The sequence below is a fragment of the Molossus molossus genome, unplaced genomic scaffold (assembly GCF_014108415.1).
Source record: "Molossus molossus isolate mMolMol1 unplaced genomic scaffold, mMolMol1.p scaffold_m16_p_5, whole genome shotgun sequence".
Taxonomy (NCBI): domain Eukaryota; kingdom Metazoa; phylum Chordata; class Mammalia; order Chiroptera; family Molossidae; genus Molossus; species Molossus molossus.
The window spans coordinates 10,420,831-10,448,135 of record NW_023425388.1 but is presented as its reverse complement, the minus strand read 5'-3'; the positions used below and the strand labels follow the sequence as shown (position 1 = coordinate 10,448,135).

The 27,305-nt window shown below is 38.7% G+C and overlaps 1 protein-coding gene across 17 annotated transcripts in view; it reads left to right on the top strand.

The window, feature by feature from the left end:
* Positions 1 to 27,305, top strand: part of DYRK1A (dual specificity tyrosine phosphorylation regulated kinase 1A) — a 161,837-nt gene that overhangs the window by 80,745 nt on the left and 53,787 nt on the right. For 7 of the 17 annotated variants that reach the window (XM_036242435.1, XM_036242436.1, XM_036242437.1 and 4 more), the window contains one exon: positions 11,433 to 11,509. The exons of the other annotated variants lie outside the window; for them this stretch is intronic. The gene's annotated coding sequence lies outside the window, so the exon portion shown is untranslated. The remainder of the gene's footprint in view (positions 1 to 11,432; positions 11,510 to 27,305) is intronic. 17 annotated transcript variants of the gene reach the window in all.

Here is a 27,305-nt window from a genome sequence, read left to right as displayed (position 1 = left end):
TTGAAGGCTTGGTTAGTAGATGCTGTGGATGATGGCGTGGAGAATGATCCTGAGCTAATCTTTTTAAAATCCTTATATTTAAGTATATGTTCATATTTAAACAAACCAAGAGACTTACTGATACCTGACTGATATATTGATTATTCATAGATACTCTTAGAAGATAGTTTGGAAGTGCTTTGATTTTCAACTGTAGGATCTGTACCTTATGTGCTGCTTTTCTAAATGTATTTTTTTTTGGTTTTCAGAATGAGAGGTTAGTATTAGATGATACTTAAGGTTTCTTTTATCTTTAAAGTTTAGTTATTGATCCCTCTCCTCCGCCTAAGAAGCTGACTCTAGTTTGATTTCATTGGACTTTAAGTGGTGGTCATCTAACTAGAAAGAACGTGAGAAAAAATCAGTAGGCAGGTGTGGGTGGTGAGTGCTTGGAGATGGGGAAGTGGCTCCAGCTTTCTTAAGGTGGAAGACAATTGGCAGTGATAGAGGTGGGACCAGCATGCTGTTTTCTTTGAATCTGACGCTTGAAATTTGCTTGTGTATATTTTACAAGTGCTAGAAGTTTTACTGGAGACATTTACAGGCATTCTATGGAAAATATATTTAAAAATCATGAACTTCTTGGTGTGGGATGAATCTGTACTTCATTTAGAAGGAGATAATTGCTAGGATAGGGGACACATTGATCTATTTTAAAATAAAATTGTATCTCTTATAAAGATACAATTATAAGGCACAAATGGAAACTGTGTCTCCTTGACATGTTTCAAAGCATTTTTCCGAACATGTGAGATTAAAGAAATTCTCTTAGCCACTGAGAATTGTCAGAACACTGACATTCTTTAAAACTATCTTTGTAGCCGTTAGTATGTACTGACAGAGTAGTTTTTTTGTTTTATTATTAGAAATTTTACATATGAATATGCTTATATCTTAGTGTAATTTGGTTCCAAGAGATGAACATTATTTATGTGATCTTGATTTGTATATTCTAAATCTTATAGGTTAATACTTAATTTAGGTTTTATTTTAAAATTATATAACATACATCATAATAAAAACCAAAATGTTATTTCTTTTCAGTCTAATAAAGCTTGTTTGAGACTCCCAGTGAGCCATGTATTCTGTTAGCTCACCTTTTTATAGTCTTTTCATAGTAGAATACATGCTTTGTAGGATTTTTCTATAATGTAATGTTTGAGAATATTTGAATGTACAGAAAGACATTTACAGAATGGTTGCTTTTGAGTTGGTGGGGGAAAAAGTTGAAATGTTGATTGTAGCTGTTAGAAAAACATATCTGTATAGTAAAAAGTTAAAATTACAACAAATGTATGACCTTAACCATATTATGTGTGCATTATCATTGGATTGCTTTTGGATTGGAAAGCAGAATGTGATTCTAACCCTTTACAGTGGCTTTTAATTTTGCTCTAAACCTGAAAGTGTTAACAGCAACTTGAAAATGTGACAAAGCTCAATTTCATTTCTTGTTTATTGCTTGTTTTTCTATTGGACAATTGGAAGTAGCCCTGCCCTGGCAACTAAAATAGGCTATTTGCATAACCTATTTTGATTGGCTAGCATTGCGACTAACAGTTCCAATCATATGGTGTAGGTTTAGTGGTAGGCTATGCTAATTAGCCGCTGTTGCTGGGGTTCAGGATGGTTTCCCTGTGCTGTTCTGCTGCATTGTGTTGCCTGGTGAGAGACAGTGATAAATGAGTGTTTAATGATCTGCAGCAGTTCCCACTCACTGCGGGCAGGCGGATTTTAGAACAGAAGTGGAAATAAGGATTTAATTGCTCTGTTAAATACCTGTAACCAAAATATGTGTTTTATATTATAGAAGTTATATAAAATCTTTACCTAATTCAAGTACTTTATAACATAAAAGAGAAATACTTTAGCTTTATCTCTTAAAATATAACCCAAGTGGCAGCATAATGTACCGATTTTCTAAAACTCTGTTCAGTAAAATTGATCTTTTTTTTTTTCCAATTTAGAAATAGTACCATTGCAATAAGTAGCATATTTGATTTTTCTCATGATTTTGACCTTTTATAAAGGTACATGTTTGTTTTTAATAGATTGGTACAAGCTTTTGGGCAGAATTTATCCTGTACTGCTCATGTGATTTAGCAAATAGGAGCATAAACTTGAAATCCTTCTGTTCATGATCTTCTGCTCATTTGGCTATTCACCACCATCAGCTATTATTACTTTTCATATTTAATAAGATGTTTTAACTATTGCTTGTACTTTATTATCTTTGGTTTACAGTAACTCTGTATTGAGTACTGTTAGGTGGGAGATTCTGTAGGAAATACAAAACTCAATCTTTTTGTTCAAGGAATGTAAGAGGTGAAGAATAAATACATGCAAAGTTAGATAAAAATACAAGATAGCCGTACAGAACATGCCATAAGAACTTATCCGGAAGAGTATGGGAATAAAAATTCACTAGGTGTTTTAAGGAAAGGGTCATGGGAAATGGGTTGAGTACTCTGGGAAGGGCTTAAAGGGGAAGCCCATAGAACTTGTTAAGGTTTTAAATATGGTTTAGGAATCAAATAGCTGGAGAGTAATAGGAAGGAAGAACATTTTAGTGTGAAGAATAGATGATAATTGAACAAAAGTAATATTTCTTGCATTATTTCATTACCCAGCACAGCAGATGGTCATAGTGATGAAGTCTCCTAGTCTTAGAAATGTTTCAGTGCCCAAGCTTCCAAGCAGGCTGGTGTCATGCCTTTAAAATAAGAACTGTGGTTTTACTGTTCTAACTCTTGTTCTCTTTGGCTTTTCTTTACTTGGTTTTGTGGCAGCCAGTTCTCTTCACTTTTTTTGTTTCTGTTGGCTTAAGACTTCTTAATTTCCCATCATTCATCCCTCTCTCCTTAAACCAGTGGTTCTCAACCTTCCTAATGCTGCGACCCTTTAATACAATTTCTCATGTTGTGGTGATCCCCCCAACCATAAAATTACTTTTGTTGCTACTTTATAACTGTAATCTTCCTACTGTTATGTCTTAGGCAACTCCTGTGAAAGGGTTGTTCAACCCCCAAAAGGGTCGTGACCCACAGGTTGAGAACTGCTGCCTTAAAGCATTGAAACACAGTGTGGCACCAAAAATAATTCCTGTGATTATTCCTAGATATCTATATCAAGTTTTCTAAAAAGCTTACCCATTTAATTGTTCTCTCCTCTATTTAAGGGCCAAATCAAGAAACAAGCTAATTGGATAATCATACATCCTTGTGAAGAATGAAAACAAAAATTAAACCTTAACATTACTTTCCTAGGCATATATGTATTGAAGATGTATTCTAAAACAAATATACAGAAAAACTTGATTGTACCACGTAGTCCAGAGAATACCACACTCAGGACATGTATAACTTTTTTTTTTAAATCCTCACCCGAGGACATTTTTCCATTTTTTGTTCAGGTAGAGTGGGAGGGAGAGAGAGGAACAGAGAGAAACAGAGAGAGAGAGAGAAACATCGATGTGAAAGGAACACATCGAGTGGCTGCCACCCGCACAATCGACCAGGGCCGGGGACAAACTGCAACCGAGGTACGCGCCCTTAGCGGGAACTGAACCCGGGTCTCTCAGGACCGCAGGCCGATGCTCTAACCGCTGAGCCAAACCGGCCAGGGCAGGACATGTATAATTTAATGGAGGTGAATGAGCTATGTCTTAACTATATCACATTGTGCAATATCTATGCTATAAGAGAGGTGGTAATTCAGAAGAAGGGAGCCATTTTTTTGGATTGGTAGTAGGAAAAGATTCTTGGTTAGAGTGGTATTTCGTATGGTCTTAGGGAATGGGATTTTAACAGGTGATGCTGCAAGGCTGCAGATTGTGGTGGTTGCTGTACCATTTGAAGGTGGCGTCTTGTTAGAAAACTTAGTTTTCTAAGGTTGGTGGTAAAGGAGACTGTATTGTTGAGGGCCGTGAAAAGTGGAAAACATAGACTTTGAAAATTTTCTTGTAAAAAGTGGGAGATTAAAAAATTCTTTATAGCAGTATTTCATGTTATTTAAAACAAAACATATCTTTGCCCTGGCTGGTTTGGCTCAGCGGTTGGAGCGTCGGCCCGTGGACCAGAGAGTCCCGGATTCAGTTCCTGCTAAGGGCGCGTACCTCGGTTGCAGTTTGTCCCCGGCCCCGGTTGGGGTTGTGTGGGTGGTGACCACTCCATGTGTCTCTCTCACCTCAATGTTTCTCTCTCTCTCTTGCTCCCTCTCTTCCTCCAGCTCTATCTGAGGATAAATGCAAAGAATGTCCTCGGGTGAGGATAAAAAAACAACCAAACAAACAAAAGAACAAAACAAAAACAAAAAACATATCTTCTACGAATTTTTAAAAATTTTAAGACATTCATTTTTATAATATGAAAATATGATATTGAATAATTTAAAGGTATTTGGTGTAAGTAATTGGAAGATTTGAATTGCCATCACATGAAATGGGATATGCAGTAGAAGAAGCAGATTTTTTGGGTGGAGGGGGCATGTACCTCTAAAAGGTCAAGTTTTAGATGGCTTAAAACTTTTCAAACATCTTTATTGTATTATAATTGGCATACAAAAACTTAATATATTTATAGTGTATGAACTGATAAATTTTTGACATGTAACCCCCTTGGAACTTTCATTACAATCAGTATAATGAATAAATCCACCCCCCCAAATTTCCCCCACCCCCATCCTCCTACCCCCAATCCCTAGGTGACTACTAATCTGTTTTCTTTTTTTTTATCCTCACCCGAGGACATTTTTCCATTTTTTGTTCAGGTAGAGTGGAAGGGAGAGAGAGGAAGAGAGAGAGAGAGAAACATCGATGTGAAAGGGACACATCGAGTGGCTGCCACCCGTACAGCCAACCAGGGCCGTGGACAAACCGCAACCGAGGTACATGCCCTTAGCGGGAACTGAACCTGGGTCTCTCTGGACCGCAGATCGTCGCTCTAACCGCTGAGCCTAACCAGCCAGGGCTGATCTGTTTTCTATCAGTATAGATTACTTCATCTTTTTTAGAATTTTATATAAATGGAATCATATACTATGTTGTCTTTTTTTTGTCTGGTTGTTTTCACGCAGCATAATCATGTTGAGATTCATCCATGTTGTAGCACATACAACAATTCATTCCTTTTATTACTGAGTAATATTTCATTGTGTGGATATACCATGGTTTATCTACTCGCCTGTTGAAAGGACATTCTGGTTGTTTATAGTTTTTGGTTGTTACAAAGTTGCTATGAATATTGATGTACAAGTCTTGGTGTGGATGAGTTTCTATTTGTCTTTGGTAAACACCGAATAGTGGAATGACGGGACTATATGGCAGGTATATGCTTCACTTTTTAAGATGCTATTAAATTATTTTCCGAAGTAGTTGTGCTATTTTACATTTCTACCAGCTGTATAGAAGAGTTTATAAAGTATATTCAAATGTATTAGTTCATGTGAGCCTCCCCTAGGTGGTGTTGGAATGATTTCTCATTTCCACTTTACAGAAGGGCAACTGAGCGTTGGAGAGAAGGTGAAGGTCACACTGTGAATTAGCGCTGAGGCTAGACTTCGTTCTTTTTGATGCAGTATTAACTCGGTGCCTGTTCTCTGCTCTGGGCAGTGCAGACACCCACACTAGTGAGTCCTGGCTATCACCCCTCCTACCCACTGTTGAAGCACAGTATCCAGGACCAGTGGCAGCAGTTCTGCTCTGAGGGCTCCTCAGTAATTCTGGTGACTCTTGATAGAGTCACTGCTCTGCTTCTTGATATTAGTGTTGACCCCCTTCCTCATCATTAGCACTTGTTCTCATCTCAGTGATAGTCATGGCTTGGGAGGCGAGGGGAGGACACTTAGCATCTGACTATGGAAGCATAACTTCACACACAATAATCTTTCTATTCTCCTAACAGGAGAAATGTTTTCTTTCATATTCCCCTCCCTCTCTGGTAATCTGTGTTCAGGTCTCTTGAGGTAACTTAGTTGAGTCAGGCCACTATGTCCCCATTCACTAAAGGTTTATCAGTGAATGAAGCAGTGGTTCTATCCTTAAGGGCCTTGTATTGTAGTGGGGTGAGAGAGATAATGACATAAACACATACTACAGAATAAATATATAAATGTACAATATTTTACATATGTATTTTATATATATATGAATATGTGTATACATACACATATATACATATGAATGGTAATTTCAGGGTACCTCATACTAACCTTGATGGTTCTGTAGCTTCAAGACCCCAAATCCAGCTTGCTACCTCTGTTTTTATAAAGACACAGCGACACTCACTGGTTTATATTATGTTGTCTGGCTGGTTTTGTGCTACAAAAGTAGAGTTGACTAATTACAATAGAAACTGTATGCTTCTAAAATATGCACACTCTGGCTTTAAGAAAAAAGTTGGCTGATCTGTCTTCAGTATCTTGCCAGCCATTGTATCCAAAGGTATGGTTCAACTTCAGAGCTAGAAAATAAAGCTTGATTTGAGTTGCCAACAGAGATGACAGATGGTTGGAATGGGTAGTTTCTATCCTCTATTGTGGAATCACCATGGTAAGTCAAAAGGTAGAGGTGACTCTGTATCTTAGCTTTGAGGTGGGAAACCTATTGTGCTTTCAGAGGAGCATTTATTATTGTTGGTGTTTCCTAGTATATGTGAATTGTATGTAATGATTTTTAAAATGTACATTAAAATAAAGAAAGTAATAAAGGTATATACAGTTATACCTCTGGAGATACTGTGGTTCCAGAGCAAGTATCACCAAAATGTAACATCTATGACGCCCAATAGAGTGAAGCATGATAAAACGTGATATGCCTGTATACATTAGATAATGAAAGCTGCTCCTGTTTCTGAGTCTCTTCAGAAGTATTAATTGTTAAGAACTGTTAAGAAATGAATCTTCCCTCCATTTAATATTCTCTTGTACCAAGACTTTTTAAAAATCTGTATTTCTGATCATATTCCTTCCAGTTGTGACCCCTTGTTTAGCTTGGTTCCTCAAAATGCTAAGAATAGGGGTTGAACAACATTTGAGTGTTTGTTTTGTATAATATTAATATAAAATATTTAAGAAAGAATTTTAATAGAAACCTCCTCGTCACTTCATGAATCACATTGCAGACTTTAAAAAGTGTGCTTTCATGCTGCTTATTAAAGCACTTTGTGCTATATCATCACTATTTTAAATCTTACAAATTTTAATAAATTTTGTTTTAGTGGAGGGGCCTCCATAATCAGCACCTGGGAAATCTTTGAAAAGTACTGATGTCTGGTCCCCATTTCACACCTAAATGAGTTCAAATCCTTAGAAGTTGGGATGTCATCTGTATTTTTTAATTTTGGCTTCATCATGTTCTAATTTTTTTTAAAAAATTATTTTTTAATTACAGATTACAGTAAAATATTTTGTATTAATTTCAGGTGTAAGTCATTTGTATTTATAAAAGCTCCCCAAATTAGCTAAAAATTTAGCAGTTTTTATAATGAAAATGTGTAGAACAGTAGGAAAGATTAACATACTTTAGTATAGGTCATGATTTATTCTGGAAAAACATTTGTATACTTCTTTGAATCCAAATATTGAACAAAGGAGGGAAATATATAAAAAACAGGGATTATTTAATTTGATGATTTATGTCAATTTTCCCACTCCTACCTCTACTTTTGTGTACTTAATTGCTAAGAAAAAGTCTACCCTTTCAAAACCCAAACACACTTCTTAATTTTTGGGAGGTGATTTTGTATTAGCCCAGATTCTTACTAATGATAAGTGGAATACATCTGATAAATGTTTTCAAACTGGGAAAGAACATTGCTTGCAAGATTTACTAACCTTTTGAGGTTGATACCAATTTTTGTATTCACTAAGGTAGGCTAACTGGTATAACAAACATACCCAGCGTTTCAGTGGTTTAAATCAAAAATTTATTTCTTGCTCATGAATAGCCCAATGACTGTTAACACCAGGGGATAACTGCTCTACCTCATACAATTGGATATTCAAGGACCACACTGTGGGTATTTTTTCTATTTTACATACATATGGTGTCTAAAGGTCACCCTGGGTTTTGGCATTCAGTCATTGGCTTGGGAAAGAGCATGGAGGTTTTCACATGGGAAATTTTTATGGGTTAGGCCTGGTACCACCCTTACTACTTGTGTTGGTTCTCCATTGGCCAGACCTTTGTCACAGGGCTATGCTAGTTTCAAGAGAGACTGGGAGATGACTAGTTGCCTCAGTCAAGAAAAAGAAGTGCCTTTGGTTATTGATTAGCAATCTTGACCATGTGGCCAATGCAGCCACCATAAACAACAGTATGACATTGATTTATTCTATATAATTATTTTTTATTGTTCCTTTTCTCATTCTCCCATGTTTCTGTTAAATTCCCCCCCTTCCCTGTTATTCCATTTTTTGGGGGTGATAGTCCCTCATTTTCCACTTATGTGTGGCAGTTGAGGTTTTTGTATGCAGACAACAGAAACTCATCCTTGGCTAACTTTGGGGCAGAAAATAAACTTAATTGAAGGCTATAAGTCAGCCTACAGAATTGATTGGAAAACTGGAGATTATACTAGAAAATTAAGTAGGAACCAAAGTGGCAAGCAGCAGAGGATACAGTCAGGGTTGAGCCATAGGCCCAAATCTGGTTAGGATGCCACCCCTGGCACTTTGCAGTGAATTGCTGCATGAACTTCACCTTTCCCTCCCCCACGACAAATGGGCTCTCACTGTTCCTACATCTTCAAGAGATTCTAGACTCTGAGCAAGAACATGTGACCGTTCAAATTTTGGTCTCTAGCAAAGTCCTAGTTACCAAGGAGTAAGGAAGAGTAAATTTCTTGTTACTGTTTGGCTTTCATAGTAGGGGCATAGCTTTTTTGGTCTTTTAAGATTCTCTCAAACCTTGATAGGTGTCTAGAGGTACTGAGTGACCAAAAATGTGACAAACTCCTACTTTAGGACTTTTTATCAGGACGAAAGGTCCCATGTTGTGTTATAAGATAGGAAATGGCTTAAGTCTTGATTTTGCCTCTGACCTTTTTGGACAAGTGATTAAATCTCTCAGGGTTGCAATTGCCCCTCTGTAAATTGAGGTGGGGAACTTGATGTCTGATAATATCTGTTCATCCCCTCACTCATTGAATAAATATTTATTGAGTACCCTTGTGCTGAAATAAAAGAGATAAGTGAGACACCCTGGCCTTCCTACTGGTCAGTGGGTGAGTTGGATAGTAAGCAGCTTGTGAGGAGTTAGCTCATTCAGACTAGGGGATGAGAGTGTTGTGGACTGGGTTCAGGAATCACTCTCTGCTCCATTCACCCATTCATTCATTAAATGTGTGCTATAAGCCTTGCATTGTTGTAGTTAGGAGAATACACAAGTAAGAACAGTCCTTCCCCACTGGTACTGTTGTGAGGGCATACTGATTGCTTCAGTATACAACATGCTTGCTGTGTAACATTAGAATAGGAAGGGAAGGATGGAGCATGGCAGCAATTCACTCTCAAGATTATAGGCATTTCTTAGAGAAGATGGCAGTAGATAGGGGTCTTGAGATCTAAGTTCAAGATTTCTAGGTGCAGAAAAAAGAGCTGGGACAGCATGCTAGATTAAACAGTTCTGCTCTGGCACCGTCAGTACGTTATCGGGGGAAGGATGTATTGTGGGGGGACAGGATGGAGAGTATTGTGGACAATGAAATAAGAGGTGTGAACACTGAAACCTGGATGTTTTAGAGTGTTGGTGATTTTGAAACTTAGATTTGAAGGAAGCAAATGGGGAGAATTAACTGAACATACAAAGATTGGATAAAGAGCAGTTATTGTAGAATCCTCCATCATTTTCTCCTGAATTAAGATCTTGACAAAGAGTATGGAAATAAGTAGACAGATTTATGATTCATTCCTGAGGCCAAAATCACAGAATGGAGAGAGAGAGAAAAGGGAGGTGTAAGTAAAAGAGTGAATAAGACAGGTTTTTAGCTTGAGTGGATGGATGGTGAGATGCCATTGTTAGAATGGCGGGTCACACTTGGCACTCCTCCTGTTCTTCAGCCCTGGGCAGACGCAGCTAATAGAGCATGCTGTGCTTTCCAACTGAGGCTCAAGCTAGCCTTGGAATCTCTATCAGTGCCTGCTGGAGACAGCCACTGCCATTCTATTTGAGTTTGTACCTGAGAGGAAACCCGATTGTTCTCTCTGTTGTTAATGGGAAGAGGAAGCCAACTGCTGCACCCCGCCCCCTCCAGTTTCTTTTTTTCTCTCATTTTTTTCAGAATACTAATAATTTTCTAACATCATTAAATTTTCACTCATGTATTTTGAAAGTTTCTAGGGGTCACAGTTTAACAAACCAGTAAAAAGAAAGTCACATTAATTTTAGTGATATATATTATTTTAAAATTAAAAATTATTAATGAGATATTTTACATTTTTGGGGGTACCATATCCTTGTAATCTTGTTTTACATTCATAGCACATGTCAATTCCAACTGACTGTATTTCAAGCTTTCAGTAGCCACCTGTGACTAGTGTGGCTTCATTTTGAACGACTCACATCTAGAGCATAGCGGTGATTCCTAGTGATATAAAAAAAAAAGAACAGATCAAAACATTATGTTGTACACCTGAAATAAATATGATGTTATATGTCACTTATACCTCAAACCCTTTTTTATTTTTAAATCCTCAACCGAGGATATTTTTCTACTGATTTTCAGATAGAGTAGGGGGAGTGGGGTGGGGAAGAAACATCAATTCGAGAGGGACACATTGATTTGTTGCCTCCCGCATGACCCCGACCAGGGCTGGGGATCAAATCGCAACTGAGGTACGTGTCCTTGACTGGAATTGAACCCTCAACTCTGGTCCATGGGCCAACACTCTAACTGCTGAGCCAAACTGGCCAGGACAAAAAGCATTTTATTTTTATAAGAGAAATGTTATTTAGAAAATCACAGCCTGGCTGGTGTGGCTCGGTGGTTGAGCACTGACCCACACCAGGAGGTTGCCAGTTCAATTCCCGGTCAGGGCACATGCCCAGGTTGTGGGCCCAGTGCCCAGTGGGGGGGCATTCAGGAAGGTGGCCGATCGATGTTTCTCTTTCTCCCTCTCCCTTCCTCTTCTCTCTTAAAAAAAAAATCTAGAAAGTCATAGAGGTAAAAGTAGTGAGTGGTAGAAGAAATGGGCTTAGGCCCTGCTAATGTGGCTCAGTGGATTGAGTGTTGTCCTGTCTGACTGAGAGGTCTCAATTCCTGGTTGGTGCACATGCCCAGGTTGCAGATTCGATCTCCAGTAGGGGGTATATAGGAGGCAGCCAATCGATGTTTCTCTGTCACATCAATGTTTTTCTCTCTCTCTCCAAAAAAATCAATGAAAACATATTTAAAAAGAAAAAAAGAAGAAATGGGCTTATGAAACAAGTTGCAGAGCCACAAGAAGTGCCCTTGGAGCTTAGGAAAAAGGAGCGGTAAGGAAAATGGTCCTGGTGGGGAAGAAGAAAGGTAGGGGCTAGGGGCTGGGGAAAGGTGTGGGTGTGCTCCTGAGAGAGAGAGCCAAAAAACGTTTTTGTTTTTTGTTTTTGTTTTTAAGTAAAATATCTGTAGATGGGAAGTGGGAAGAACTGTTACTGGCATATATTGCTATTTTTGTGTTATTTAACTATAAAAATAGGTATTTTCTGTGTTAAAAATAACTTGTGTCCTGGTTGGTTTTCTCAGTGGTTAGAGCATTGGTACTTGGACCAAAGGGTCACAGGTTCGATCCCCAGCCCTTGTCAGGGTTGGGAGGGAGGCAACCAATCGATGTGTCTCTCTCACATTGATGTTTCTTTCTCTTTCCCTCCCTCTTTTCTTCCCCATCTAAAAATCAGTGGAAAAATATCCTCGAGTGAGGATTACCCCCCCAAAACCAAAATCAAAACTCAGTTGAATATGATTTTTAGCTTGGTGATTATATTTGGAATTTTATAAAATCAAGTAATGCAGGAGGTGGCCAATCGATGTTTCTGTCTCTCTAAAAATCAATAAATAAAATTACGTAATGTACACAACAATAGAAAGTAGATTATTTTTCCAAATTATCCCTCAAGTCTTACATATAGTTTTGAGTCCTTAAACAGTCTTTTTATGTAGTGTCTCATGTTATGGGGTATACTGTCCATTACTTTACTCATAATAATGTTCTGTTTGAAATGATACATAGGCATGGAGGAACCTCTTACAATAGTAGTTTGGGATGCTTATGGAAGTCATTTGATGTAATGAATTTATATAAACTGAGACAGAAATTTAATAGATTTTGAAGTTATCACTTCATGTTTTCAGGTGTTGCTGTTGTAAATCTTTTGTTTTCCTTTGTAAATAAAACTTTTAAAGACCATTTTTTTTAAGTTATTGTAATTGTGAATATACCCGTAGGATTAATGGAAAACATCAGCTGTTCCAGTGTTAAAATTTTTTTTATATCAGTGTTACGTGGGATAAAACATTCAGTTATAGTATCATACAGGGATTCAGAAGTGTTGTATCTGAAACAACTTTGAAGTTACTATTATACACTCTGGAAAACCTAGATGACTTTAAAGGAAATCTGAGGCACTAGTGTTGATGAAGGTAATGGGCTTTTGCCTCTGTTGAGATGAGTGCCTGTCATATGTATAGATAGAGATGTACTGTGATCTTAGTAGGTAATGTGAGATCTCTTTGCTTTTGAGACAGCCTTATAGTCCTGATTATGGTGTTGTCGGGCAAATATGATGATGTCAGGGAGCGTTCTTCTAGTTGCTAGATGGGATGCTGCCCTATTCATGAGTCACTTACTAAAGCCAATTAGATCTTCAAAAAAAAGTGATAATGTCAAAGCTTAAAGTAACTGTGGAGATGGTTATTCAGGTGTGTTCAACTTTTTTTTTTCCTGAACATGCAGAACAGTTTAATTATACTTGTCAAAAACAAAGGCTCCTCTGCGCAGTGCTTTGGAGACGGGAGAGAGGAAAGTGGTTGTATATAATTTGAGGAACCCTAAATGCATAATGATACTCCCTCTGTATGTGATGGGGTGGGGTTATCTGGGCAAGTGGCATGTTTTCTCCAGTGTCATATAGTTAACCTCTGAGCTCTGACTAGAACCCTGGGCTGCTCCCCAGGCAGTTTTCTTTATCTCTGCCACACCCTTTCCTTCTCCTTTTATTGTTTTTGTATCTCTGTCTTTCCATTTTCAACAAAGTTTTAACTGTCATATGCTTGGTAAACTGAAAACTGCTGAACTATCTAGTCAGGCAGTCTTTGAAGTTCAAATCATAAAGCATTTAAGGAGATAGCATCATTCAACTTAGTGCCCTTTTCTGACTTTCTAATTGTCACCACTGTTTTTCCAGGTCACCTAGGCTCCAAATTTCTGAATCATTTTTGAATCCAGGTTGTTTCTCATCTTCCATATTTAAACAAGTTTTCAATCCCTGCTCTTCTTCACATTGTGTGTTCATATGTCTCCTTCCTTTTTCTTCTCAACATTAACTTCTGAAAGGCTCTCTTAGTCCTTTGCTTAGACTGTTGAAATAAGCCCCTAATTGATCTCTGCTTGTGGTTTCTCCTGTTCAATCTATATTACACATCCATCAATTGTATTATGATAACCTTGAAAAATAGAACATTTATGAGCACTTACCATGTGCCAGATACCATTTTAAACATTAATTCTTCAATTTTTATAGTAATCTTGAGGTTCACATACTGTTAATAACCAGTTCTGCAGATGGAAAGAGAGGCACGGATTTAATTATCCAGAGTCACCTAGTAGCTGGATAGTAAGTGCAGACTTGAATCCAGGCAATCCAGAGTGTTCACTGCTACAACTAAAACCACAGCTGGAGTTGTGTCGCTCCTGGCACACCTTTTCCGACATCCTTACCTGGATTACAAAGCCCAGATTCCTTAGCCTGGCAATAAGGTTCTTGGGCCCAGTCTGCCTTTCTGTTCTTAGCCTTCTCCTCTGTCTATATTGTCCAGCCAAACTTGAGGTGACACTTGAGAAGTGGGCAGTAATGTTTGAGGCAGCTCAGAGAGTGCTGGAGCAAGCATGGTGGTGCTTCCATGGGGCTGGGGCTTCCGGGAGGTAATATCACAGGGTGTGACCGCTTGGGGCCAGATTGTACCCACTTTCTGGTCTTGTCATGTTCCACAGGACATTTTTGTGAGCTCTTTATAAAATTCATGGATATTAGAGAACTGGTTTTTTCTTTTTCTAAGATGCTTTGTAATATTTGATGTGACATTTTCTCATTTTTTCCAGACTCCTTTTTAAATTCCCCTCTCTTCAGGCCACAACCACTCACTTGCCTGTTTTCACATGAATTCGAGCAGGTTGTATATGGGAAGGGACATGCTGAAGCAAGGTGCTGCTGTTTCTTGGTCCCTGTGCCTCTTCTTGCTAGTTCAGTTTATCTTTGCTCCTTGATAGGGATTCAACAATCTCTCGTCTTTTAGGAGGCATTTCTCATGTCTCTTGTGCACTTGCCCACTCCTTATATCTTTGTGACCCAGCTCAGAGTGGTGAAGAGGAGACTCAGAGCCTGGTTTGCGTTACCACTTAGCCACTGTGGGAGCTGCTGACATTCAGTTTCTTTCTATGTAAAAGTTAATGAATGCTGTAATAATGCTACCTAAGTCACAGTGCTTTTGTGGGTATAAATAAGGGAATACTAGAACAATGTTCAGCATGGAATAAGAGTTCAATAAATGTTGCTGATTTTTATTTTTATCACTTTTTCTATAATTGTGGAAAACTACTCACAGCATTCTGGTAAAAGGTCATAGAAATCTGCTTTACCTACACTATTATTATTGAAAGCACACTGTCTGGTTTGGAAAAGTTTGCTCGTTTCAGTACAGGAAATATCTTTGTTATTTATTTACTGACTTCTAGTGAATTAAAAAGTTTTCCTGTATTCTTATTATTGGTTTGTGAGAAGTAACATCTTTTGCCTGATCTCCTCCCCCCCCTTAGTGGGGCAGATCTTAGTGTATCTTAGTGTTTCTAATTTTATTGTTAGAGATTAAGGATATTCTATAACACTTTGGACACTAACATTTTTCAGACTATTTTTATTTGATATAGAACTGAGATGCAAATTTAACCACTTTTGCACAGTAGATATGGAAGAAGGAAAACTAATTATAAGCTCTAAATTGATGTGTTTATTTGCTACATAATATACTTTTAATGAAGGGTTACTGTTTTTATATTATTAGATTTTATAACCTCTCTTGAATAGTTAAAATTTTGCTTAATGCTTAACTTTTAAAGTGTCTGGTCAGATGAGTATCTTGCCTATCAGGCATTTTGTAATGGAAAATCCCCATAAATATACAGTGTTTTAATTGGAATCACACAGCCAAATGATTGCCTCATTGGATAATTTTAAGTATTATGCTGCAATTCAATATAGGTACCCAAGCACTTAACTGGATTTAAAAATATCTTGTATGTTTAACAGCTGTTTAACTAAAATGACTGAGGAGTATGTTTATGGTTCTCCTCTTTTCTGCCTGGGGTAGAGGGAAAAACATTTTAAAAAATGGTGTGGGCCCCCCCTACCCCGCCAGCCAAGCTGCTGGTCCTGTGCTACTTTGGGACAAGGCTGAGGTAAAGATCAGGGAGGGTTTGAGGCAGCTTTCTTTCCAAAGAAACCTTATTGCCTGAAATTAGTAGCATCTTCAGATGCTTCTTAAAATGGTATGGTTATGGTCTAGTTGAAGGTGAAGGCATCTCGTGGTAGATGATGTTTCTGTCTGTGTTGTAATCCTAGCTGCCTCTTTCTATGTTTTGATCCTTTTCTCCTCAAGGTGATGGCATTTAAGCAGGCGGTGTTCAGCTTTTTAATGGCTTTATAATATTTGAACCTTTAGATGTGTTATAACATATCATTTCTCTCTTTTTTGTATTTTCAGGTTTCTGTAAGTTCAATCTTAGTGTGCCTAGGCCCTGGCAAAGTAATGATCAAGAGATCTGAAGTTAAATCTGGAACAGGGTCAGGGGTCATCTTTGGGGAATTCAGGTTTTATATATATGTACATACATACATTGTGTGTGTGTGTATATATAATTTAAAATATTTTAAAGATAAATAGTACTTTACTGTATTTTTGTGTAGATTTTAAAGAAAAGGAACTAAGTTAGAATCTATTTGTTAGAATGTGTCTTCTAAGTTCTAAACAGAGACTTTGAAGCACAACCTTTCCTTTCTTCTGGCAACAATCTGTGTAACATTTCAGGTCCATGCATTTTTACAAGAGAAGGAATACTTTGGATTTATGTGATTGGACAATATGATGAATCATCTCATTTTATGTATGAGGAAACTGACTTGTTTGGTGCCATGCTGCATTTATGCTGGCGCTAAGACAAGGGAGAGGAGGTCTTAAATCCTAGGTCAGTGTATTTCTATATAGCAAGCTGAACTCTCTAAATGTATTTCTCTTTTTACTTGTTTTATGAATGAAAATGTTAAATTTACATGTTACAGAGGAATCTGAGGTGTAGAGACCAGGGTCCAGGCCCATGGGGCTTTACGAAGGTATGATTATGAGCATCTTGAGAGCTATAATTTTCCTGTCTAGATTATTCCAGTGCTCTCCCTTAACTGTCCCACAGATGACTCTGAGCTGGGAGGAAGTGAATGAAAACCTCATCTTCTGACTGAATATAGGTAGTGGCATTCATTGAATGTACTTGTCATGTTACTGCCAGTTAGGCTGGACTTTATCTGTCTTGTGTGCTGTTGACCACTGCCAGGTCTATCCCAGGTAATTTTGTTTGCTCAGCCATCAACAAGGATCCGTTATCCGAGTGGTGCTTGTATGAGGAACTGCTTGGAAATAAAGACGGTCTCATAGCTTTAAGCTATGTGGTCACTGTCATAATTTTTCTTACCACCTAATCTCAATAAGAATTTCTTACCTTGAAAAAACTTAGTTTCTTGATTATAACCAATGTATGCCAGTTTGAATGACTTACATCATTGTTATAAAACTTTTGAAATCTTTATGAAAATTAAACTGAAAGGCCAAATAACTGCGGTGAAAGTGTGAATCCTTCAATTAAAGAAGTGGTTAGTATTTATATAGGAGTGGGCAAAAGACATTCAAGTTATGCTTATTATAATAGCTTTATTAACACAAAAGAATGTCACAATGCAACTGCAAATCTACTTTGCCCACCCCTGTACAAGCAGTCTAACCAGGACCCCAATTATTTGCTTTTCTTTTTTTTTTAATACTATGTTTTTGTTGATTTTTAGATAGAGAGGAAGGGAGACTGAGAGAGAGATAGAAACATTGATCAGCTGCCTCTTGTACGCACCCTACTGAGGATTGAGCCCGCAACCCAGTCGTGTCCTGACCCAGAATTGAACCTAGTGACTTTTTGGTGCATGGGATGATGCTCAACCATTGAACTACACTGGCAGGGCTTTGCTCATTTTCTTTACAATTAACCTGGATGACAAATAGAGCAACCATTATTGTTCTGTGTAGATTTTTAGATTCTTGACAATAGTTTTATTCCCATAGTGGTAGTAGATTTTTTTCTTTTTTTTTAGGGACTTGGTCTCAGTTTAGGACAATTAGTTACCTTTTGAATGAATAATACTCTGCTGGAAAGAAATTTATGTAATTTAGGTCCTATATTTATGTGCATCACTTTCTGTATTAAGACACTGATACTACCTGAAAAGGCTATCAGTAGCTATTGTTTTACTTGTTCTTTCCTTGTGCTGTTATGTAGAATCTGCTAATCAAAAAGGCATCATTTTCTGCCCCTCTTTAGGGCTGTCCAGTGAACTAGCATCTGAAATTAAACTTCTACCAGAAATGAGCTTGCTTTTTGTTTTCTCCAAAGGGCTGGGTTAGGTGGGCAGGTTTGGGGGAAATGTAAATTTAAAGCTGTTACAGGAAAGCAAGGAGCATGCAGCCACAATCATTGAAGATACGTCATTTAAAAAAAAAAAAACACCTCACCTGAGTATATGTTCATTGATTTTGAGAGAGAGATAAGAAAGAGAAGGAAACATCGATGTGAGAAACATTGATTGGTTGCCTCCCATATGCACCCTGACCAGGGATCAAACCCACAACCTAGGTATATGCTGATTGGGAATCAAACCCGCAATCTTTTGGTGTACAGGACGATGCTCCAACCGAGCCACCCGGCCAGGGTGAAGATAAATCATTTTCTATTGTATTACCCTCAGACTTATTTGCCTCAAAAGCATGTTTGTGAGCATTTTTGTATAAGTAGCTATTCCAGTTGCTGTGTTAAATATGTTGCTTTTTTTAGCATATAATTTTTCAGTAGAGTATTAGTTTTCAGTTTTTCAGACGTTTTGTCGCATTAAAAGTCAGTTGTCAGTTAATCATAACTAAAACTCATCAGTTTGTATGTTTAATTTATTGTAACATATTAATAATCTTCCATTTTGTGTTGGCATTTTTATTTTACCTCTCTGGTTGTCATATGCTGTACTTGAAATTTTTTTTTTCTTTATTGATTTTAGAGAAAGAGGAAAGGAGAGGAAGAGAGAGAGAGAAACATCGATTGGCTGCCTCCTGCTTGCCCCCCACTGGGGATTGGACCCACAACCTGGGCGTGCCCTGGCCTGGAATCAAACTGGCGACCTCTTGGTGCAACCACTGAGTACATTGGCTGGGCAACTTTAAATAATTATTTTAAAAAATACTGACGAGAAAATCTTTTACTATCTATCTACATACATATCCTTACTAGTTTTCTTTATTCCTTTGTTTAAATCTCATTTTCTATATTGAATTATCTTCCTTCTCTGAAATGTAAATGTTTTTTTGTGTGCAAATATGCTATTGACAAATTTTTGTACTTTCATTTGTTTTAAAAGTATTTTGCTTTCATTTTTGAAGGATGCTATTGCTGGATATAGAATTGTAGGTTAAATTTTTCCTCTATTATATTTATTTATTTATTCATTCATTCATTCATTCATTTTTTTTTTATCCTCACCTGAGGACATTTTTTCACTTTTTGTTCAGATAGAGTGGGAGGGAGAGAGAGGCACAGAGAGAGAGAAACATTGATGTAAAAGGGACACATCGAGTGGCTGCCACCCGCACGACCAACCAGGGCCGGGGACAAACTGCAACCGAGGTACGCGCCTTTAACGGGAACCGAACCCAGGTCTCTCTGGACCGCAGGCTGATGCTCTAATCGCTGAGTCAAACCGGCCAGGGCTTCATATTTTTTTTAATCCTCACCCAAGGACATTTTTGCATTTATCTTCAGACAGAGCAGGAGAGGATGGGGGGAGAAACATTGATGTGAGAGAGACACATTGACTGGCTGCCACCCACACGGCTCCAACCTGGGCCGAGGACAAACTGCCGAGGTACGCGCCCTTAGCGGGAACTCTACCCAGGACTCTCTGGTCCACAGACTGATGCTCTAACCACTGAACCAAACTGGCCAGGGCTCCTCCATCATATTTAAGCTTGGAGATAGAGAGTGAGAGAATGTGTGTGTGTGGTTTCTTATGAGAAATCAGTGGTTCTTCTGTATGTGTATGTGAAACACCCCCCCCCCCCCCCCCCCGCCCCTGCCCTGGCTATGTTTACAATTTTTTCTTCATTGTTGGTTTTCAGCAGTTTGGTTGAGTGCCCATTGTGGGAGGGTGTGTGTGTGTGTGCGCGCGCGCACTCATGCTGCTTAGGGTTCTTTGAGCTCGGATCTGTGGGTTAATAACTTTCATTGAATATGGAAAACTTGACTTATTTCTTCATAAATTTTCTTTCCCCAATTTTTGTCTCTTTTCAATCCATCCTTCAAACAGGAATGTTAGCTTGATTTGTTTTGTAGGTTTTGGGTGATTTGTTTATATTTTTTCCCATCATATCTTTTACTTATTTTCAGTTTGGTTAATTTTTATTGCTTTGTTTTTATATTCACTGATATTTACTTTTGCAGTGTCTAATCTGCTATTAGGTCCATTAATTGAATTTTTTAAGTTCAATTATTTTTTATTTCTAGAATTTCCATTTGGTTCCTTTTTATAGTTTGTTCATCAAGATTTGCTGTTTGGCCCTGGCCGGTGTGGCTCGGTTGGGAACATCATTCTGTGCACAGAAGGGTCTCAGGTTTGATTCGCAGTCAGGGCACATACCCAGGCTTTGGGTTTGATCCCCAGTTGGGTGTGTAGGAGGCAGCTACAGGAGGCAAGCGATCGATGTCTCTCCCTCTCTCTCTCCCCCAATTTTCCTCCCTCCCTCCCTGCCCCTCCTTCTTAAGATTAATGGATATGTCTTCGGGTGAGGATTAAGAAACAAACAATTTATTATTTCTACCATTTCTGAGTCTTTTTTCCCCCTCTTGAATACAGGCCATATTTTTCTGATTTTTTGTGTACCTAGTGATTTTTTATTGGATATGGGCATTAATAATGCTAGGTTTTTAAGCATAAGGATTTTATTGTCCTGCTTTAGAAAGAGCTGAATTTTTTCCTGTCAACTTGCATATGGATCATCTTTATCCATTGAGGTTTGTTTCAGTCTCTGTTAGGACAGATAGAAGGCAGCCTTTACTGCAGGGCCAGTCTTGCGCTCCTTCTAGAGAAGTGGTTCTCAACCCTTCTAATGCCACCACCCTTTAATACAGTTTCTCATGTTGTGTGTGGGCGTATCTGCACGTGGGCGGACCCGCCTGGAGAGGATAGAGGAACCGTGTCTCGGTTCCTAAGACTATTGGGACCCCTGTGAAGGGGTCGTAACCCCCAGGTTGAGAACTGCTGTTCTAGAGCATGGATTTTCTAGGATCTTTGTTGAATATCTGTGGTGTTAATCAGGATATCCCTACCCCAGGTGATTTGAACACTATAGTCTTCCGGTCCTGTGGGAGTTCTTGTAGTCGATCAGCTAACTGCTCCCTCCCTGGCTGCTGCTGTTTGCCTGGCTTCAGGGACCTTCTCTGGGCTCTTGTGCAACTTAGTATTTGGCCACAGAGTCAAGGGGATCCCTAGGTGTAGATTAGTGGAGCTTGTTCTCTGGTTCTCTGCATAGCTCCCTTCTTTCTGCTGCCTGCCAAATGAATTCCAACCAGAATGACTGAATTCTATTTGAGTGGACTCTGGAAATTGTCTCCAGATAGTAAGGAAAGGTGATTGTGGGGTTCACCAAGTTTTTCCCTTTTCTCAGTGATCATAGTTCTACACTGCCTGCTGTCTAATGTCTGAAAACAGTTATTTTGTATGTTATGATCAGTTTTATTATAAGTTAGGTAGTTTGGTACCAGGTACTCTAAAATGGCCAGAAGTGGGGGTCTGTGTTATATAGGTTTTTAAAGATACATGTTTTTATTCCTATCCCATTATTACTCTTAATGGTTTAAACACAAATTTAATTAATGTTTCAGACTAAACAACCTGAGCGTTTATTTATGTCTTATATTTAACACCTGTGGACACAGGCACTGTGCTATGTATTTGGGATATAAAAATGAGAAACAGATTTTTAAGTAGTAGTAACTCTAGCTTGTGCTATGATTGGAATTCTTTATTTCTGACTCATGATCCCTCCTTTTAAAAATATATATTCAGCTCCCTCCCTCACTTTCTCAACCAGTTCTTCACATTCTAAATATTACTGATGGATTTAGTTTATTGTTTTATTGAACAAATATTTATTGAATGCAGGCCATGACCCCAGGTACTGTTCTTGGTAGTGATGAATGATATGATGAGCAACATTTACTCATGAACTTAAATTCAATTATTCTCTTTTTTGTTGTTGTTAATCCTCACCCGAGGATGTTTTTCCATTGATTTTTAGATAGAGAGGAAAGGGGGGGGGGAGAAAGAGAGACAGACAGACACATCGATTGGTGATAGAACCTGCAACCCAGGCATGTGCCCTTGACTGGAATTGAATCTGACAACCTTCGGTCCCTGAGAGGACGCGCTAACCGCTGAGCCAAACCGACCAGGGCTCAATTAGCCTCTTGCTTGTGTACCTTTATTTCTAGATGTTATTAAAAGTGCAATTGGCAATTCCTTTAACATTTTCTCTCTCTTTCATTATGGGTATGTCTTGTTGCAGATTTCTTCCTACAAAAGCTTTGCTGGCCTCCCCTCATTTCTTAGGAAATTCTGTCCCAGAGCTTGACCTCATAAAAGTTTCCATGTTTGGGTGCTGTAGTTTTAATTAACTTGAATTATTTTTAAATACTGTTCTTTCTCTTCAAAATCTAATGTAGATTAATATTGTCTCAAGGATGGTCCCCTATTGATATATTAGTAACAAAAAAAGTGGAGCTACTTGTTGGTATTAAACCAGAGACCAATGGCATTTATTTTCACTCAGGGTCTTCTCTAGGCTTTTCTATTTGATGGTCTTCCATGTCTACTACTACTTTTTTGAGTCTTACCATCTCCCATTCTCTGAGATCTGTTCATAAAATGTTTCTCTGTGGAATTATGGCTAATCTCTTTAGGGTTATGGTCTTTACTTACTGAAGTTTCTTGCTAGAATATAATAACTTGAATAGAGTGAGTAAGCTACTTCATTTTTTTTAGTAAACTATTCAGCAACAAAATTTTTACAAACTTTTAAAAAGTTACGGAAACGTGCTTGTTGTGGAAAAGATTCATACAGTTTGAAGGATATAAAAAAAATGCAGATAGGACCCACATTCGTATACTTTTGTCTCCGGCTTGCCCTTTATTATTATTTTTAAATAGAGCAGGAGGGAAAGAGGGAGGAAGAGAGAGAAACATCAATGTGAGAAAGACACATCGACTGATTGCCACCCACACGACCCCAACCAGGGCCGGGGACAAACTGCAACCGAGGTACGCGCCCTTAACGGGAACCGAACCAAGGTCTCTCTGGACCACAGGCCGATGCTCTAACCGCTGAGCCAAACCGGCCAGGGCTTCTTTTTTTTTTAAATCCTCACCCAAGGACATTTTTGCATTTATCTTCAGATAGAGCAGGAGGGGATGGGGGAAGAAACATTGATGTGAGAGAGACACATCGACTGATTGCCACCCACACGACCCCAACAGGGGCTGGGGACAGACAGCAACCGAGGTACGTGCCCTTAGCGGGAACCAAACCCAGGATTCTCTGGTCTGCAGGCCGATGCTCTAACCACTGAGCAAAACCGGCCAGGGCCAGCTTGCTTTTTATACTAATTGGCAGTGCATTAAAATATTATTTTGGAATTGAATTCCAAGTAGTGATTTTGAAGAAACTTTTGTTTAAATATTGTAAGTTCATTATTAAATTACAATATCTGATATTGCTATATGTATTGTGATGTGTTCTTGAGCTAAATAAAATGTTAGAGCTAATTTTAAATTTAATTGAATGAGAATTTCATATAATATGATAGATAGCAGGTTAAACCATCTGAAATTGCAGTTTAGTAGGCCACAGTAGGTCTGATATCAGGACTTTCGTGTAGTTCAACCTAATACTTTGTTGTCATCATCTCTATCATAAGATGAACTGAATCTTTCTCATTAACATTTGAATTAAAAGGGAAGATGGAAACTTGAAGAAGAATACAAACCATGGTGATTTTCTTATTTAAAATCAGGTCGACAAGAAATTTCCACATTAGTTTGTTTGTCTTGGAGTCTTATCTAAAGAGAGGAAACCCCACAAGTGAAAAACATAGTTATTTTTTTATTTTATTTTTTATCTTTATTGTTGAATGTATTACAGATGTTCCTCACCCCCCCCCCCCATTGACCCCTTCTCCCACCCCCTCCTGCCTTTTCCCACACCGTTGTCTGTGTCCATTGGTTACATATAAGTTTTTTGGTTTATTTCTTCCTACCCCCCAATCCCCTTCCCTTTTGAAGTTTGTCAGTCTAGCAACCAATTTGTACTTTTTTTTTTTTTTATCCTCACCCAAGGACATTTTTCCACTTTTTGTTCAGGTAGAGTGGGAGGAGAGAGAGGAACAGAGAGAGAGAGAGAGAGAAACATCGATGTGAAAGGGACACATCGAGTGGCTGCCACCCGCACAACCGACCAGGGCCGGGGTCAAACTGCAACCGAGGTACATGCCCTTAGCGGGAACCGAACCCAGGTCTTTCAGGACCGCAGGCCGACACTCTAACCGCAGAGCCAAACCGGCCAAGGCCTTCCTCTTCTTCTTTACGAAGACCTGTCAACATTTCCTATAATACTGGTTTGTTGGTGATGAACTCCTTTATTTTTTTTCTTCTCTGGGAAGCTCTGTATATGTCCATCGATTCTAAATGATAGCTTTACTGGATTGAGTAATCTTGGTTGTAGGTTGTTGCTTTTTTTATCTCTTTGAATATCTTTTGCCACTCCTTTCTGGCCTGCAAAATTTCTTTTGAGAAATCAGCTGACAGTCTTGTGGGAGCTCCCTTGTAGGTAACTCACTGCTTTTCTGTTGCTCCTTTTAATATTCTCTCTTTGTCTTTAACCTTTGCATTTTGATGATGATGTGTCTTAGTGTGGACCTCCCAGGGTTCATCTTGTTTGGAGACTCTGTGCTTTCTGGACTTGTATGTCTGTTTCCTTCACCAAGTTAGGGAAGTTTTCTGTTGTTATTTTTTCAAATGGGCCTTCAATTTCTTGCTTTGTCTCTTCTTTTTCTGGCACCCCCATGATGTGAATGTTGGTACACTTGTACTTGTCCCACAGCTACTTACACTATCCTCATTTTTTTTTTTATTCTTTATTCCAATTTGATGATTTGCTTCTTAGCTTCATCTGCTCTACTATTGATTCCCTGTAAATTGTTTTTTATTTCAGTTAGTGCATCCTTCATTTCTGACTGGTCCTTTTTTATACTCTTGAGGTTCTCACTAAGTTCCTTGAGCATCCTTATCACCAGTATGTTGAACTCTGCATCTGTTAGATTGCTTATCTTTGTTTCGTTTAGTTCCTTTCCTAGAGTTTTGTTCTGTTCTTTTATTTGGGACATGTTACTTTGGCTCCTTATTTTGGCTGCCTCCCTGTGTTTGTTTCTATGTATTAGGTAGAGTTGCTATATCTCCTAAGCTTTCTAGGGTGGCCTATTGTAGTAGGTGTCCTGTAAGGTCAGTCCAGTTGCACAGCCTCCCTGATCACCCGAGATGGGCCCTTGAGGTGCTCCCCTCATGTGGACTGTCCACCCTTCAGTTGTAATTGAGTCGTGGTTGCTGTTGGCACATCAATGGGAGGGATTTACTCAGGCTGATCAGATGCAAGGACTGGCTGTGCCCATTGACCACTAACTCTGACTGCCTTGGAGGATCAGCTGTGCAGGGGGCCACCACCCAGAGTAAGACTTACTTCAGCAGGGCTCTGGTACTCACTGAGTCTACTCCTTGAGTGTGTTGCTTGTGGAAGTGGTTAGGTGGTGGTACTTCGATGTGGTCTGAAGCTGACCACTCTGTGTGCTGGCTCTGGAGCAAGGTCAGCCTTTGCATGTGTTCTACCCAGGGCCACTAAGCATAAGCTATAAGGCGATCTACAGATGGTTTCTTATTGTGCTGGTCTTGGAGGTGCCCAGGCAAAGCCAAGCTGTGAGCCAAGGCTGGCTGATTCTAGTGCCAGGCCTGGGGCCAGTTAGCTAGAAGTATGGGGCTCACTGAGGCCAGGTGCTGTTTGTTTTGAGAGAATTTAGGAAAATCTGAAGCAAGACCCAAGACAGGCCAATCCTATGGTAAAGCCACTGGGAACAGCTTGGGTGGGCATGAAAGTTTGTTTTGGGCAGGGCCTCAGGGAATCACCAGGGTGGGGCAAACAGTGTGAGCCAGGTTGCTGGAGGTCCCAGATATGGCGCCCATCTGCCTTAACCCTGTGGGGGAAGGGCTCAGCAGAGGAACAATGGCCTCCACCAGCACGTCTGTCCGGGAGAAAGCTGCTTCCCTAGCCCCTCCGCCCAGTTCATCCCAAATAACTCAATTCTTGTTGGTATGTCTCTGGTGCCTTTCAAGCTGCCTCCCTCATGCTGGAGCCAGTCTGGATGTGGCTTCTTTAATTTCGTAGTCGTAGGACTTCCATTCAGCTCCATTTCTGGTGGTTCTGAATGATGGTTGTTCTGTAGTTTAGTTGTAATTTTGATGTGATTGTGGGAGGAGGTGAGTACTGCGTTTACCTACCTCTCCATCTTGATCAGAAATGCTTAAGAAATGTAACTTTTAATTGAAAAACCTACAAAGAAACTCTAGGTCCAGATGTTTTCTTCAGTGAATGTACCACAAAAGGATAACCATGGTCAGATTATATTCTAGGAATGCAAAGGTGGTTCAACATACACAACTCAATTTTTTTCACCACATTAACAGTACATCTGAAAACTTATGTCATTTCATTAGATGCTGAAAAAGCATTTAATAAAATTTAGCATCCATTTGTGAGGAAAAGGTTTTAGCAAACTAGGACTAGAAAAGAGCATCCTTACTCTGATAATGGTTATCAGTTAAAAACCTATAGCAACCACAGTATTGGAAAAATGTTGAAAACTTTCTTTCTGAGATTGTGAATAAAACAGTGGTGCCTGTATCTCCTCTTCTAATTATCACTGTTCTAGAGGTACCAGCAAGTGGAATAAGGCAAGGAAAAGCATAAGGATTGGAAAGGAAAGAAGAAAAAAAGTTTAAAGTGCCCATTAGTGCTAATAGCTACTTAGTAGATAGTGCAGATAAATTCATTATTGCAGAAAATTCTGTTGAATGTGCTGTTCAATAGAAATAACATAAATGCAACCAAAATCCCAACTTGGGTTTATTTGTTTGTGGTGAAATTGATAAGCTAATTCTAAAACATTATATGGACATGCAAAGAGCTAAGAATACCTAAACCATTCTTGAAGAATAAAATATTCTGCTAAATATTAAAACTTCTAAAGCTATCGTCATTTAAACAGTATCTGGTTTTTGTACAAAGATGTAAGAACTCTAGGTAAGTCTGTGTCCAGTAGAACAGAGTAGAGAATCCCAACACAGATCCAAGCACATATGGGCATGTGATTATGACAAAGATGGCATTGCAAGCACTGGAGAAAGTTTGTCTTTTTAATAATTGGTTTGGAGTCAATTGGATGTTTATTTTGGGGGGTTGGAAATGCAGCTCGATTCCTGTTATACATAAACAAGTCAAATTCAAGAACATTGCCCATCTAGATGTGAATGGTAAATCTGACTTAATAGAAGAAAACAGAAATTGTTTATGACATTGGTATAAGGAAAGATTTAAATAGACACCAATTCTAAAGCAAAA